Source organism: Rhinopithecus roxellana, chromosome 20 (assembly GCF_007565055.1).
Source record: "Rhinopithecus roxellana isolate Shanxi Qingling chromosome 20, ASM756505v1, whole genome shotgun sequence".
In the NCBI taxonomy this organism is placed as follows: domain Eukaryota; kingdom Metazoa; phylum Chordata; class Mammalia; order Primates; family Cercopithecidae; genus Rhinopithecus; species Rhinopithecus roxellana.
In genome coordinates this window covers 24,856,893-24,869,791 of record NC_044568.1, presented here as the reverse complement: position 1 = coordinate 24,869,791, position 12,899 = coordinate 24,856,893, and the positions used below count along the sequence as shown (strand labels likewise).

Genomic DNA, 12,899 nt, shown 5'->3' with positions numbered 1-12,899 from the left:
GGACCTCCTCAATGAGCATAACTGAAGTTCTAAGAAGACGGGTCATGTCTATCTCGTGACTCCAAGTAACCCGAAATCGTACCACCTGATTCCCTAAGAGTATTCATATCCCCAATTTGAGAAACAGGGATCTAAGCAATTAAGCTAGTCATAACACTTGAAAGTGATTAACGTGTTCCTATAAACCCATTCCCTAAACTCTTAAAGGTTAGATTTCTCAATAGTTTTTAAATCAGCATTATTTCTTTTTTCAGCAACTTATTAGTATGCACTCAGTGTCAACACTCCTGAAAGAATCTGCAGGGCATAAGTTATTTCTGGAGTGACAGAATACTACCACAGACCTTGTACTTCCCATCTAGCAGGAAAACAAGTTGACCATTTGGAAAATAAAGGCTTGAAGAATAACAAACTTTCATTCCTATTCCCTTCTCTTTATTTGCTCCAGGCAGAGCTTATAAGAAAAATCTCAGTAATCATTTAGATGATTCATTCACATAAGCTTATCTAATCTTGGCATTTGTAATTTCCACTTCTACATTCCTTTTTGCCATTACACATGTACAATTAAATTATTTTCACATTTTTCTAGGGTCTAAAAAGGATGTGCTTTCTGATACCATGAGAAGAGAGAATTTTTACAACCGGAATCCCACTTTGTTGTTTATGAGATCCTAAAGCATAGCAGATCCCAATATTTATAAGAGGCCTGTTCCAAGTTCCATATAATATCCATTATATTTTATAGCAGAAATTATAGGCCAAATTAAAATAATAATTATTGTCACTCTGATGCAAAATGGGCAATAAGCTAGGCTAACTCAAATTATGACAATTTTTATCCAGGATACCAGGTTCCCCACTAACAGGATTCCATCTGTTTCTCATCAAAATTACAAGTAGCCACAGATCATGGACTTTCTTTTCAGTTCATTGGCCAATAATCAAAATATACATTTCAAGGGTTTCTACAGAAAAGAAACCACAATTTCCTGAAATCTTTCTATGTACATGTTCAGAATAGTACTTAACGCTTTACAAAACACATTCTCATTAAATCTGAGAATAGTCTCTGACATTGGTGGTGGTATTCTCTCACAAGTGAGGACTACAGGAGTAGACAGGTTAAAGTAACTTGCCTCATATTACCCAGCTAATATATCGTTGTTAAGAGTTTCAGCCGGGCGCGGTGGCTCACGCCTGTAATCCCAGCTCTCAGGGAGGCAGAGGCGGGAGGACAGCTTGAGCCCAGGAGTTCGAGACCTGCCTGGGTAATACTGCGAGACCCCGTTCTCCACAAAAAGGAAAAAAAGACAAAAAAAAGACAAAAAAAAAAAAGAGTTTCAAACCCAGGACTCTGATTATGAAGCCTGTATGCTCTTAATCACCTGATATCCTGCATCCTCTATACCCAAGAATTAGCCAACAAATCCTCCAACTCCAGGAGGGTTATATTACTACCATTTTTAAGATAGAAAAAAATGGAAATAGCACTTACCTCTCCGTGGCTGCAAAGTCAGTTTGAGGAGGGAAAACAGAACCCAGCTCTCAAGCCCCTGGTCAGCAATCCATCCACTAGTGCATCTTGTTCTTTGGCTTCAGGTCCGTGATCATTCTAAAAGAAAAGCATAAATCATTTTGTGAAACACTCAATTCATACAAATACACATATATTATACAAAATAAAATGAGGGAAAAATGAAGACAGAAAAAATTGGGAAAGAAACAAAACACCTGTTAATGTCATGTCACTAATCGAGCCATTCCATAAATGTCCACCATCAAGCCAATAACGAAACATTCACTTATTTTTCCACACATTTGCTAAATATATAAATGACTAAAGATTTGTAAGTAGTAAAATGGTACTCTAGGCTCACACCAGTAATCCTAACACTTTGGGAACCCAGGGTGGGACACTCACCCAGGAGTTTGAGGCTGTAGTGAGCTGAGACTGTGCCACTGCATTCCAGCCTGCTTGACAAAGTGAGAGATCTTGTCCCCCCCAAAACAACAACAACAACAACAAACTCCACTGCAATATTGGAACCAAATAACGGCACACACACTCAAAATACCAAAAAATTAATTATTGGCCGGGTGCGGTGCCTCACACCTGTAATCCCAGCACTTTGGGAGGCCAAGGCAGGTGGATCACGAGGTCAGGAGATCAAGACCATCCTGGCTAACATGGTGAAACCCCGTCTCTACTAAAAATACAAAAAAAAAAAAAAAAAAAAATTAGGCCGGACGAGGTGGCTCACGCCTGTAATCCCAGCACTTTGGGAGGCCGAGGCAGGGGGATCACAGGGTCAGGAGATCGAGACCATCCTGGCTAACAAGGTGAAACCCTGTATCTACTAAAAATACGAAAATTAGCTGGGTGTGGCGGCGTGCGCCTGTAGTCCCAGTTGCTGGCAAGGCTGAGGCAGGAGAATGGTGTGAACCCAGAGGCAGAGCTTGCAGTGAGCCGAGATCGCACCATTGCACCGCACTGCACTCCAGCCTGGCGACAGAGTGAGATTCCATCTCAAAAAAAAAAAAAAAAAAAAAAAAAAAAAAATTAGCCGGGCGTGGTGGCAGGTGCCTGTAGTCCCAGCTACTCGAGAGGCTGAGGCAGGAAAATGGCATGAACCCAGGAGGCGGAGCTTGCAGTGAACCGAGATCATGCCACTGCATTCCAGCCTGGGCAACAGAGTGTGACTCTGTCTCAAAAAAAAAATAAATAATTAACAATAATAATAATAATAATTCTTATGGCTGCAGTAATAGCCCTCTAACAGTCTATTTCCGTATCTTCAGCAAGTAGCAGTCTTACTGATTAAGTTTGTTCATGCCACAACTAAAGGCTATGGTTTCCAGTTTAGCAAGATAACTGACGAGGCCGAGTAAGGTGGGTGGATCACCTGAGGTTAGGAGTTTGAGAACAGCCTGACCTACGTGGTAAAACCCCATCTCTATTAAAAGTACAAAAATTAGCCAGGCGTGGTGGCGCACACCTGTAATCCCAGCTACTCAGGAGGCTGAGGCAGGAGAACTGCTTGAATCCAGGAGCTGAAGGTTGGAGTGAGCCGAGATCATGCCACTGTACTCCAGCCTGGGCAACAGAGCAAGATTCCGTCTTTAAAAAACTGGCAGGAGGAGCTTTTATTGGGCTTTGAAAATCCTAGAAGCAGAGCAATGAAACAGTTTTTTTAGTCAAATAATGGAATACTTTGTCAGATGGCATCTTTTCACCCTAAATTACAAAATGAACTGTCAAGTTTCGAGCAAAGGTAGAGTAGAACCTATGTCTATAGAAAAAAAAAAAAAAAGCAAATCCCAGGCCAGGCATAATGAATGGCTCACACCTGTAATCCCAGCACTTTGGGAGGCCAAGGTGGGCAGATCACCAGGTCAAGAAATTGAGACCATCCTGGCCAACATAGTGAAACCCTGTCTCTACTAAAAATACAAAAATTAGCTGGGCATGGTGGTGCGAGCCTGTAGCCCTAGCTACTCATACTCAGGAGGCTGAGGCAGGAGAATCATTTGAACCCAGGAGGCAGAGTTGCAGTGAGCCAAGATCGTGCCACTGCATTCCAGCCTGGCGACAGAGTGAGACTCTGTCTCAAAGAAAGAAAAAAAGAAAATCCCAAGTGAAATAAACAGCTAAATTTGAACTAAGTGTTTCCAAATAGGCCGGGCAAGGTGGCTCACACCTGTAATCCCAGCACTTTGGGAAGCCAAGGCGGGTGGATCACAAGGTCAAGGGTTCGAGACCAGCCTGACCAACATGGTGAAACCCTGTCTCTACTAAAAAAACACAAAAATTAGCCAGGTATAGTGGTGCACGCCTGTTATCCCAGCTACTGAGGAGGCTGAGGCAGAAGAATTGCTTGAACCCAGGAAGCGGAGGTTTCAGTGAGCCGAGATCGCACCACTGCACTCCAGCCTGGGTGACAGAGCAAGACTCAGTCCCGAAAAAAAAAAAAAGTTTCCAAATAATATGGCCAGGTGTGATGGCTCACACCAGCAATCCCAGCACTTTGGGAGGCCACGGTAGAGGACTGCTCAAGCCTAGGAGTTCGAAGCCAGTTGGGGCACCGTGGCACATGCCTGTAATCCCAGCACTTTGGGAGGCTGAGCCAGGTGGATCACGAGGTTAGGAGTTCAAGACCACCCTGGCCAACGTGGTGAAAAAACCCGGTCTCTACTAAAGATACAAAAACTAGCTGGGCATGGTGGCACACGCCTGTAATCCTAGCTTCTCAGGAGGCTGAGGCAGGAGAACTGGTTGAACCTGGGAGACGGAGGTTGCGGTGGGCCATCATCGCGCCACTGCACTCCAGCCTGGGAGCAAGACTTCGTCTCAAGGAAGAAGAAGAAAAAAAAAGGCCAGGCACGGTGGCTCACGTCTGCAGTCCGAGCACTTTGGGAAGTTGAGGTGGGTGGATAACCTGAGGTCAGGAGTTCCAGACCAGCCTGGCCAACATGGTGAAATCCTGTCTCTACTAAAAATAAAAAAATTAGCTGGACACGGTGGCAGGCACCTGTAATCCCACCTACTTGCGAGGCTGAAGCAGGAGAATCACTTGAACCTGGGAGGCCGAGTTTGCACTGAGCCCAGAACATGCCACTGCACTCCAGCCTGTGCGACCGAGCAAACTCCATCTTAAAAAATATATACATATATATACATCTATACATATATATATGTATATATATATATATATATATAAGCCAGGCATGGTGTTGTGTGCCTGTGGTCCCCGCTACTTGGAAGGCTGAGGTCGGAGGATCACTTGGGGGAGGTGGGGGACAAGGCTGCAGTGAGCCATGATCACACCACTGCACTGCAGTGTGGGCAACAGGGTGACAACCTGTCTCAAAAAAAAAAAAAAAAAAAAGCCCAGTATGGTGTCTCACAGCTGTACACAGCTGTAATGTCAACACTTTGGGAAGCTGAGGTGGGAGACTTGCTTGAGCCCAGGAGTTCAAGACCAGCCTGAGCAACATAGTAGGATCCTGTCTCTACAAAAAAATTTTAAAAAATCAGCTGGGCATGGTGGCACACGCCAATAGTATCAGCTACTTGGGAGGCTGCAGCAGGAAGACTGCTTGAGCCCAGGAGTTCAAGGCTGCAGTGAGCTATGATCATGCCACTGCACTCTAACCTGGGCAACAGAGTAAGACCCTGCCTCAATTAAAATGTATTTAAAAAAAAGTTTCCAAACAATTTGGCATATGAGGTACATCTTCTAAGAGGAAATCCATCTCACAATTAGCTAAACTCCACAAAACTAACTGATATGATACTCTCTTAGATGAAGCTAGTCTCCTCTGTTGAGAGACAATTTTTAGTAACAGAAATAGGTGATTAGTGTAGTTAGTCCAAGCAACACTTCTGTATCGAAGTCCATTATTATTACTAGCATACCTCAAAGGGAATGAAATTTTTCTGCCCCTGGAAATTCCAACAGTGACTAAAAACAAGGATCAAGTGTGAAAGAATATCATCCTAACTCTGATCTTTGGACTGTATTTTGGCAGTCTACATGCAGTGCCACACCTTTGCATTCAAATATTAAATCACTGAGAAAATGCACAAAGATACTAGCAGGGAAGTTACGAAGACAGACTACACAAAGTTTACAGGTGTTTAAAAAAAAATGTGGGCTGGGCACGGTGGTTCACACCTAATCCCCAGAACTTTGGGAGGCCAAGGCAGACAGATTGCTTGAGCACACGAGTTTGAGACCAGCCTAGGTAGGCAACATGGCAAAAACCTGTCTCTAGAAAAAATTAGTCCCAGCTACCCAGGAAGCTGAGGTGGCAGGATCATTTGAGCCAGGGAGGTGGAGGCTGCAGTGAGCTGTGATCACACCACTGCACTCCAGCCTAGGTAAAAGAGTAAGACCCTGTTTTAAAACAAACAAAAGGCCGGGCGCGGTGGCTCAAGCCTGTAATCCCAGCACTTTGGGAGGCCGAGAAGGGCAGATCACGAGGTCAGGAGATCGAGACCATCCTGGCTAACACAGTGAAACCCCGTCTCTACTAAAAAAAAAAAAACGAAAAACTAGCCGGGCGAGGTGGCTGCGCCTGTAGTCCGAGCTACCTGGGAGGCTGAGGCAGGAGAAGGGCGTAAACCCAGAAGGCGGAGCTTGCAGTGAGCTGAGATCCGGCCACTGCACTCCACCCTGGGCGACAGAGCGAGACTCCATCTCAAGAAAAAAGACTCCGTCTCAACAAAAAACAAACAAACAAACAAAACAAAACAAAAAAACCCCACAGGCTGGGCGTGGTGGCTCACACCTGTAATCTCAGAACTTTGGGAGGCCAAGGCAGGCAGATCACCAGGTCAGGAGATCGAAACCATCCTGGTTAACACGGTGAAACCCGGTCTCTACTAAAAATACAAAACATTAGCCCGGCATGGTGGTGGGCGCCTGTAGTCCTCCCAGCTACTCAGAAGGTTGAGGCAGGACAATGGCGTGAACCCGGGAAGCAGAGCTTGCAGAGAGCCGAGATCATGCCACTGCACTCCAGCCTGGAAGACAGACCGAGACTCCATCTCAAGAAAAAAAAAAAACAAAAACCCACAACAACAACAAAATAAGTGTGGTAAGACAAGACAAATCTTTTTTTTTTTTTTTTTTTGAGACAGAGTCTCACTCTGTCAACCAGGCTGGAGTGCAATGGTGCGATCTCAACTCACTGCAACCTCTGCCTCCGGGGTTCAAGCGATTCTCCTGCCTCAGCCTCCTGAGTAGCTGGGATTACAGACACATGCCACCACGCCCAGCTATTTTTTGTGTTTTTAGTAGAGATGAGGTCTCACCATGTTGGCCAGGCTGGTCTCAAACTCCTGACCTCAGGTGATCCACCCGCCTCAGCCTCCCAAAGTGCTGGGATTACAGGTGTGAGCCACCATGTCCCAACTACAAATCTATACATCAGTTGAGAACCATGGTCTTTAAAGTTATACATTATTTGCCATCACTGTTCTTTTTTAAATCATAATGCATCTGAGTTGTTTGAAGAGGGGTCTAATTTTTGGCAAAACAGTCATCTGGAGCCAAGACAGGTAAATTAGGCAGACAGATAGTCTAGTTTAAAAAAATTAGGTGGATTCTATAACGTAGATGATGTGGAGTGGTTGCGACAGCAGCAGCATCCCCGAAGCAAAAAGTCTCTAGAGGTGACTTTTGGCCAGCAAGCACCAGCCTACAAGGCTCTGCCCAAGATTCCACCCTACAGCCTTAAGTCAGCCACATGTGGCTTCCACCAAGGAACTCCCCAAGCCACTCACAAGTCTCAGGTGAGTGCCCTCATTTGCGTGTATACTTTAAAATAAAACCCTAAAGCTTTTAGAATTTGAATGCATCTTAAGGATAACTTCACCTCCTAAATTCTTACATAGGTTGAATGGATCCCGCTAAAGTTAACCTTTACAACTACTTTTTTTTTTGAGATGGAGTCTCGCTCTGTTGCCCAGGCTGGAGTGCTGTGGCGCAATCTGGGCTCACTGCAACCTCCACCTTCTAGGTTCAAGCGATTCTCCTGCCTCAGCCTCCCTAGTAGCATGGACCACGGTGCGTGCCACCATGCCTGGCTAATTTTTTGTATTTTTAGTACAGACAGGGTTTCATCGTGTTAGTCAGGATGGTCTCAATCTCCTCACCTCGTGATTCACCCGCCTCGGCCTCCCAAAGTGTTGGGATTACAGGTGTGAGCCACCGCACCTAACCCGAACTACTCTTAAATAGACAGTATTTTCTTATGTAAGCAAACATTCCTGTTTTAATCATCCTCCTATCACTGATTTAAATAATAGGTCCTGGCCTGGCGAGATGGCTCATGCCTGTAATCCCAGCACTTTGGGAGGCGGAGGCGGGTGGATCATCTGAGGTCAGAAGTTCGAGACCAGCCTGGCCAACATCGTGAAACCCCGTCTCTACTAAAAATACAAAAATTAGCTGGGTGTGGTGGTGCGGGCCTGTAATTCCTGCTACTTGGGAGGTGGAGACAGGAGAATTTCTTGAATCCGGGAGGCGGAGGTTGCAGTGAGAAAAGATCGCACCACTGCCACTCTAGCCTAGGCGACAGAGTGAGACTCCACCTCAAAAAATAAAAAATAAAAAAAAGTCTTCTGGGTTACCCTGACCTATCAATTCATCCTCAACTTATTCTCTCTGTAGATTTAGTTTTCTAACAAAAACAAAACAAAGTATGATTCCTGGCATATGGGAATTTCAAAGGATAGCAACTATGTGGAAAAGGTCTATTCCATTAAAACAGCATAAATGATGTATAAACCCAAGAAGCCGATGACTGCATATGAAACAACCAAACCAAGAAGTAAAATATGGTCTATGGAGCACAGTACTAACCCGGGAAAACAAGCTTTACTCCTGGCTCAATTACACACCTGCTGTATTTTAATTTTTAACTCAATGTTGAGCTTAAATAAAACATGCCACTTAACCACAATTTCAAAAGGAACACAAAGTCACAAAAGAATGCAACAAATTACACAATTGGACTAATATATTAGATAATTAAAGGTGATTCTATTCCCAAGTCTAACTATCAATCAACGCTACTGCATTTACTCAATCCAATTTTATTGAGGAAGAGGGGCAGCAGGAACATACTGCAGGGTTCCAAAAGGAGACGTAGAAAGCGTTCCTAAGAAGAGGACTGCACTGAGGAGCTACAAATTGAGATTACGTACAGTGGACTGGACAACTTTGGTTAGGATCAGGCTGTTTAATTTCTTCATAAACTTAACGTAGCTTCCTTCCTAAAAAGATGTTAATCCAGACTTTTTTCTCTCCAAAACAACCCGAACTCATACATCAACTGCTGCACTAAATTATATTAAGGCACTAGAATATTTAAGGAAAAGCAAAAGACTCCCGCAATTCAACGGGAAGCTTTTTAGTGAAGAAAGAAAACTTAAGGACCGAATAAATTTAAATATATGCCCTGTTTAACTTTCTTTCCCACCTATGCGGACTTGGAGTTTTAACTTTCCTAGTTGATCGAAACTCAAAGTATGAAGACTATGTATGCTAATGTTTACTTAACGCTGAACTCGGGGCTACAGGAAGTCTCCTACTAAACAGTAGTTACATTAGGCGTAGATATAAACCATCTGCAGCAAGTGACCCAGGATTCAATTACAACATCAACCCTCATATTTCATCGTATGCGCAAATTACCAGTCAAGAATAAATTCATTCTGCCCTACTGGCGCTCTAGATCGAGTTGCACAATCCCGGGGCAGAACGGCCTTCGCCTAGCCCTAGAGCATCAGGTACTAAGTTAGTGAGGACATTTTAAAGCGGGAGGGAAACTCTAAGGACTTAGCCCATACTCCCAAATTCAGAAATTTGTCACGTCTCTTGAGATCAGAGTGAAATTTAAGTTTCAGTCCTTTTGAGATCTCTGAGCGCACAGTCAGGTTGCCATCACCCCAAGGGGCTGGGGAGTCCGAACCCGGCTGGATAAAAACTACTTGGTGCGGAACTCGCATCTTTTCCGCCCACCGAGGGGGGCCCGCACCGGTTGGGTCCGGCCAGGAGCCCGGGCGCGAGTTTGGGGGCGCAGCGGGGGCGGCGAGCGCGCGTCCCCCCGCCCGCTCAGGCGGCGTAGAGGTGCGAGCAGCTCAGCCAGCCTTGCAGAGGGAGCTCTCGGCAGCTCTGGGGTCCCTCTGCTCGCAGCCGCTGCAGCGCCGCCTGCGCCACTCGGCGGAGACGGAGACCAGCGGCGGTGACGCGCGGACTGGGAGCGACCGCCGAGCAGCCAAGCAGCTGGGGAGGCACGCAGGGCGGCAGGGTAGGTTCCGGGGACGGGGCGGGCTGGAGGAGGGGCAGCCCGAGACGCGACGGCCAGGGCCCGACACCCATACGGCACCGGGACCTGGTTTAGAGCGCGCCGCGGCAGTGGGTCCGAACCCTTGAGCTAGGCGGGCGCCGAAGCCGGGACGCGGAGATAGCGTCTCAGCTGGGGCCACCCGCCACGGGAGGGGTGGAGGACACAGGACAGAGGGCGGGCCGCGGCCGGGCGATCGGCCGGCCAAGAACCGGCCTCGAGGGCAGAGACAAAGGAAGGAAAATGGAGTCGCCGGGCGCGCGGGCCTCTGCCTCTGCCGCCGCCCAAGGCCTAGCGCGCTGCCAGGAGGGAGGCCTAGCGGGCGGGCGTGGGGGTTGGGGGGCGGCCAGGCCACGGCGGCGACGGGCAATGGCGGCGGCCGCGCCGCAGCAGGGACGGTAGAGGGAGACAAACACCCCCCGGCGGCGGCGCTGGCGCCGGGCTGCAGCCAGCGCCGACCGGAGCGGCCCCATCGTGACACCTAGAGGCGGCCCGCGAAACCTCCTCCACCCCGGGCCCCCTTACCTCCGCGCCACACCCCCCGCGGCGCCCGCTCCGCCGCCGCTCCACGGCTCCGGCCACCCAGCGTCTCCGGCGAGCTCCGCGCGTCCGCACCGGCTACCGCCGCCGCCGCTGCCGCCAAAGAAGCAGCTCCGCGCACGGTTTAATCGCTCCACAGGCTCGGACACAAAATGGCGGCGGCGCGGTGCAGTGCGCCTGCGTCGGCGCTGCCGGGGCCGCGGGTGCTGATAAGGGAAGGGACGGGTGGGGGGGCCGGCCGGGCGGCAAGTAGAGGGCGGGGGAGGAAAGGTGAGGGGAGGGGTTGGCGCAGGGCAGCATGGGAGGCGGCCCCGGGCGCCAACTTTCAAAAGCGGGCGCGATGGCGTCACGGGACGCGCCGCGAGTCGCGTCGTCACGCTGCACGCGCCCTTCCGCGCCCTCGCCGGGTCGCGCGTGGGCTCTGCCGGCGCCGCGGCGTCCCGGCTCCCGCTGGGTGGGGCTTCCTGGGCGGAGGCCGCCGCCCCTGGGCGGTGCCGGATCCAGTCCGCTTGACCTGATTCCCCAGCTGCTGTCTCCGGCCCCCTGAACCCGTACAGGGTTGGGGAAATGGGGGGTGGCTGGAGGAAGCGCGCGCGGGGCCGGCCAGTGGAGCAGAGGAGGCTCCCGGGCCCGGCCCCGCCCAGTCTCCGCCCCAGCCAGGCCCGACCCGCCTTCCGAACGTCTCACAGCTGCCCGCCACTGAGTAAGGCCGGGTCGGTTCCCGCGCGCTCCTAGCTCCGTCCCCGCGAGCGACGGCTGGAAGCGCTGTCCTTGCTCAGCGGCTTTTGATGATCTCTCTGCCCTAGAAGAGGGCCACCTAAAAGCGGGTGCGAGAGAAGAGTGGGAGGGCTTCTTCTGGGTGTCCCCAAGCCACCTCAGCCCGGAGAGGCAGCGGAAGACCAGACTTGATGCTTTAACACGATCATAGCAGTCGCCTTATTTACCGAAAGGTCTTTCTGTATTTAGCACTGTGTAATTCTGTGGAAACGTACATTTCTTGTCTGTACGGGAGAGCTGTTCTCTGTGAGCGGAGGCATTCAGTCCCACCCCTCCCCAGGAGGCGCCTACGGACCCTTCCCAACCTGCAGTCAGGTTGACCAAGAACTGACTGCAAGGTGCTGGTGGCTCTGGGAGGAGAGCCTTTTGGTACTTACAGGGAATATGATTCTTCCATTAGATATCAAATGGACCCAGCATCTAGGGAGCAGCTTCTGCCCCATCCAGCTGACCGTTCCGTTGTGAGAATGCTGGCCCAATAACAGATACTCTGGGTTTTTTTCCCTAAAGGAATAAAAAAATCTGTATTTGTAATATGTCAAATCTCCAGAGTTTTTAGATGTTAGCAACTGAATCAGATGCTTTTAAACTTCATGAGCTGATTAAACCACACAGATGAGCTGTCAGTTTACGACCCCTGGCTTGGCTTGAAGGAAAGAGTGAAGAGAAATTCCATAGCCAAATCCTGGGGCATTCCAATATTGGGAGGGTAATGGAGAAGGAGTCTGAAAGGGAGCATCTAGGAAGTCATGAAATCTAGCCCTAAGTTGTGGAATCCCTGGGCAGAGAAGGTTTCAGGTAGGAGGCATCCGCTGAGCAGTGTGATAAACTTGGGCCAGAGATATGGCTGTTGGATTGGGTCACCTTGCAAGTCACTGGAGAATGTCACTGATGGCCTTGGCTTGATTGATGTGGGTATATCAGGGAGGTGGACCTGACCGGATAGGGTTGAAGAGTGACCAGGAAAGTGAGGAAATGGAGACAGCACATGTATGCAATTTGGGAGAGGTTTTGCTGTGAAGGGACCAGATAAGTTTGGGGATAGATAATAGAAAGAAGAGATGTTTTAAAAGATGGTACGGGCCGGGCGCGGTGGCTCACGCCTGTTATCCTGGCACTTTGGGAGGCCAAGGCAGGTGAATCACTTGAAGTCAGGAGTTCGAGACCAGCCTGGCCAATATAGTGAAACCTCGTCTCTACTAAAAATACAAAAATTAGCCGGGCGTGGTGGCACGTGCCTATAATCCCAGCTACTTGGGAGGCTGAGGCGGGAGAATTGCTTGAACCCGGGAGGGAGAGGTTGCAGAGAGCCAAGATTGCGCCACAGCACTCCAGCCTGGGCAACAAAGGGAGACTCCATCTCAAAAAATAATAAAGATGGTAGGGTTCCCAGAGCATGTTTATGTGCTGTTGGGAGGGATACAGTGGGGAAGAAAGATGGGTGATCCAGGAGAGAGAAGGCTTGCTTGACCCATATAGGAGTGAAATCCATGAGAAGATGTAAGGAAACAGGGAGGGTTGACCTTGGAGAGAAGCAGGGATGTTTCCATTCATGATAAGGGCAACAAAAGTGAAGACAGATGCAAATGCAGGGAAGAGGGAAGGCAAGTCCTTAACAGGATTGCCTTGGTGGCATTGGGTGCTCATCTGAGGTTTGTGATCATAACATTAAAGGTAAACCAGTTGGCCCAGTGTGTTGGTTTTTCTCCAACATTCAGCTGCTT

General features: G+C 48.9%; 1 protein-coding gene across 2 annotated transcripts in view; it reads right to left on the bottom strand.

Moving 5' to 3' along the window:
- CTCF (CCCTC-binding factor) overlaps positions 1-11,795 on the bottom strand; it is an 81,298-nt gene extending 69,503 nt beyond the window's left edge. The window contains exons 1-2 of one of the 2 annotated variants that reach the window (XM_030924611.1): positions 10,384-11,795; positions 1,499-1,615 (exon numbers count right to left, since the gene is read on the bottom strand). The gene's annotated coding sequence lies outside the window, so the exon portion shown is untranslated. The remainder of the gene's footprint in view (positions 1-1,498; positions 1,616-10,383) is intronic. The other variant, XM_030924610.1, reaches the window with a different exon arrangement.
- Between the last annotated feature and the right edge of the window lie 1,104 nt (positions 11,796-12,899).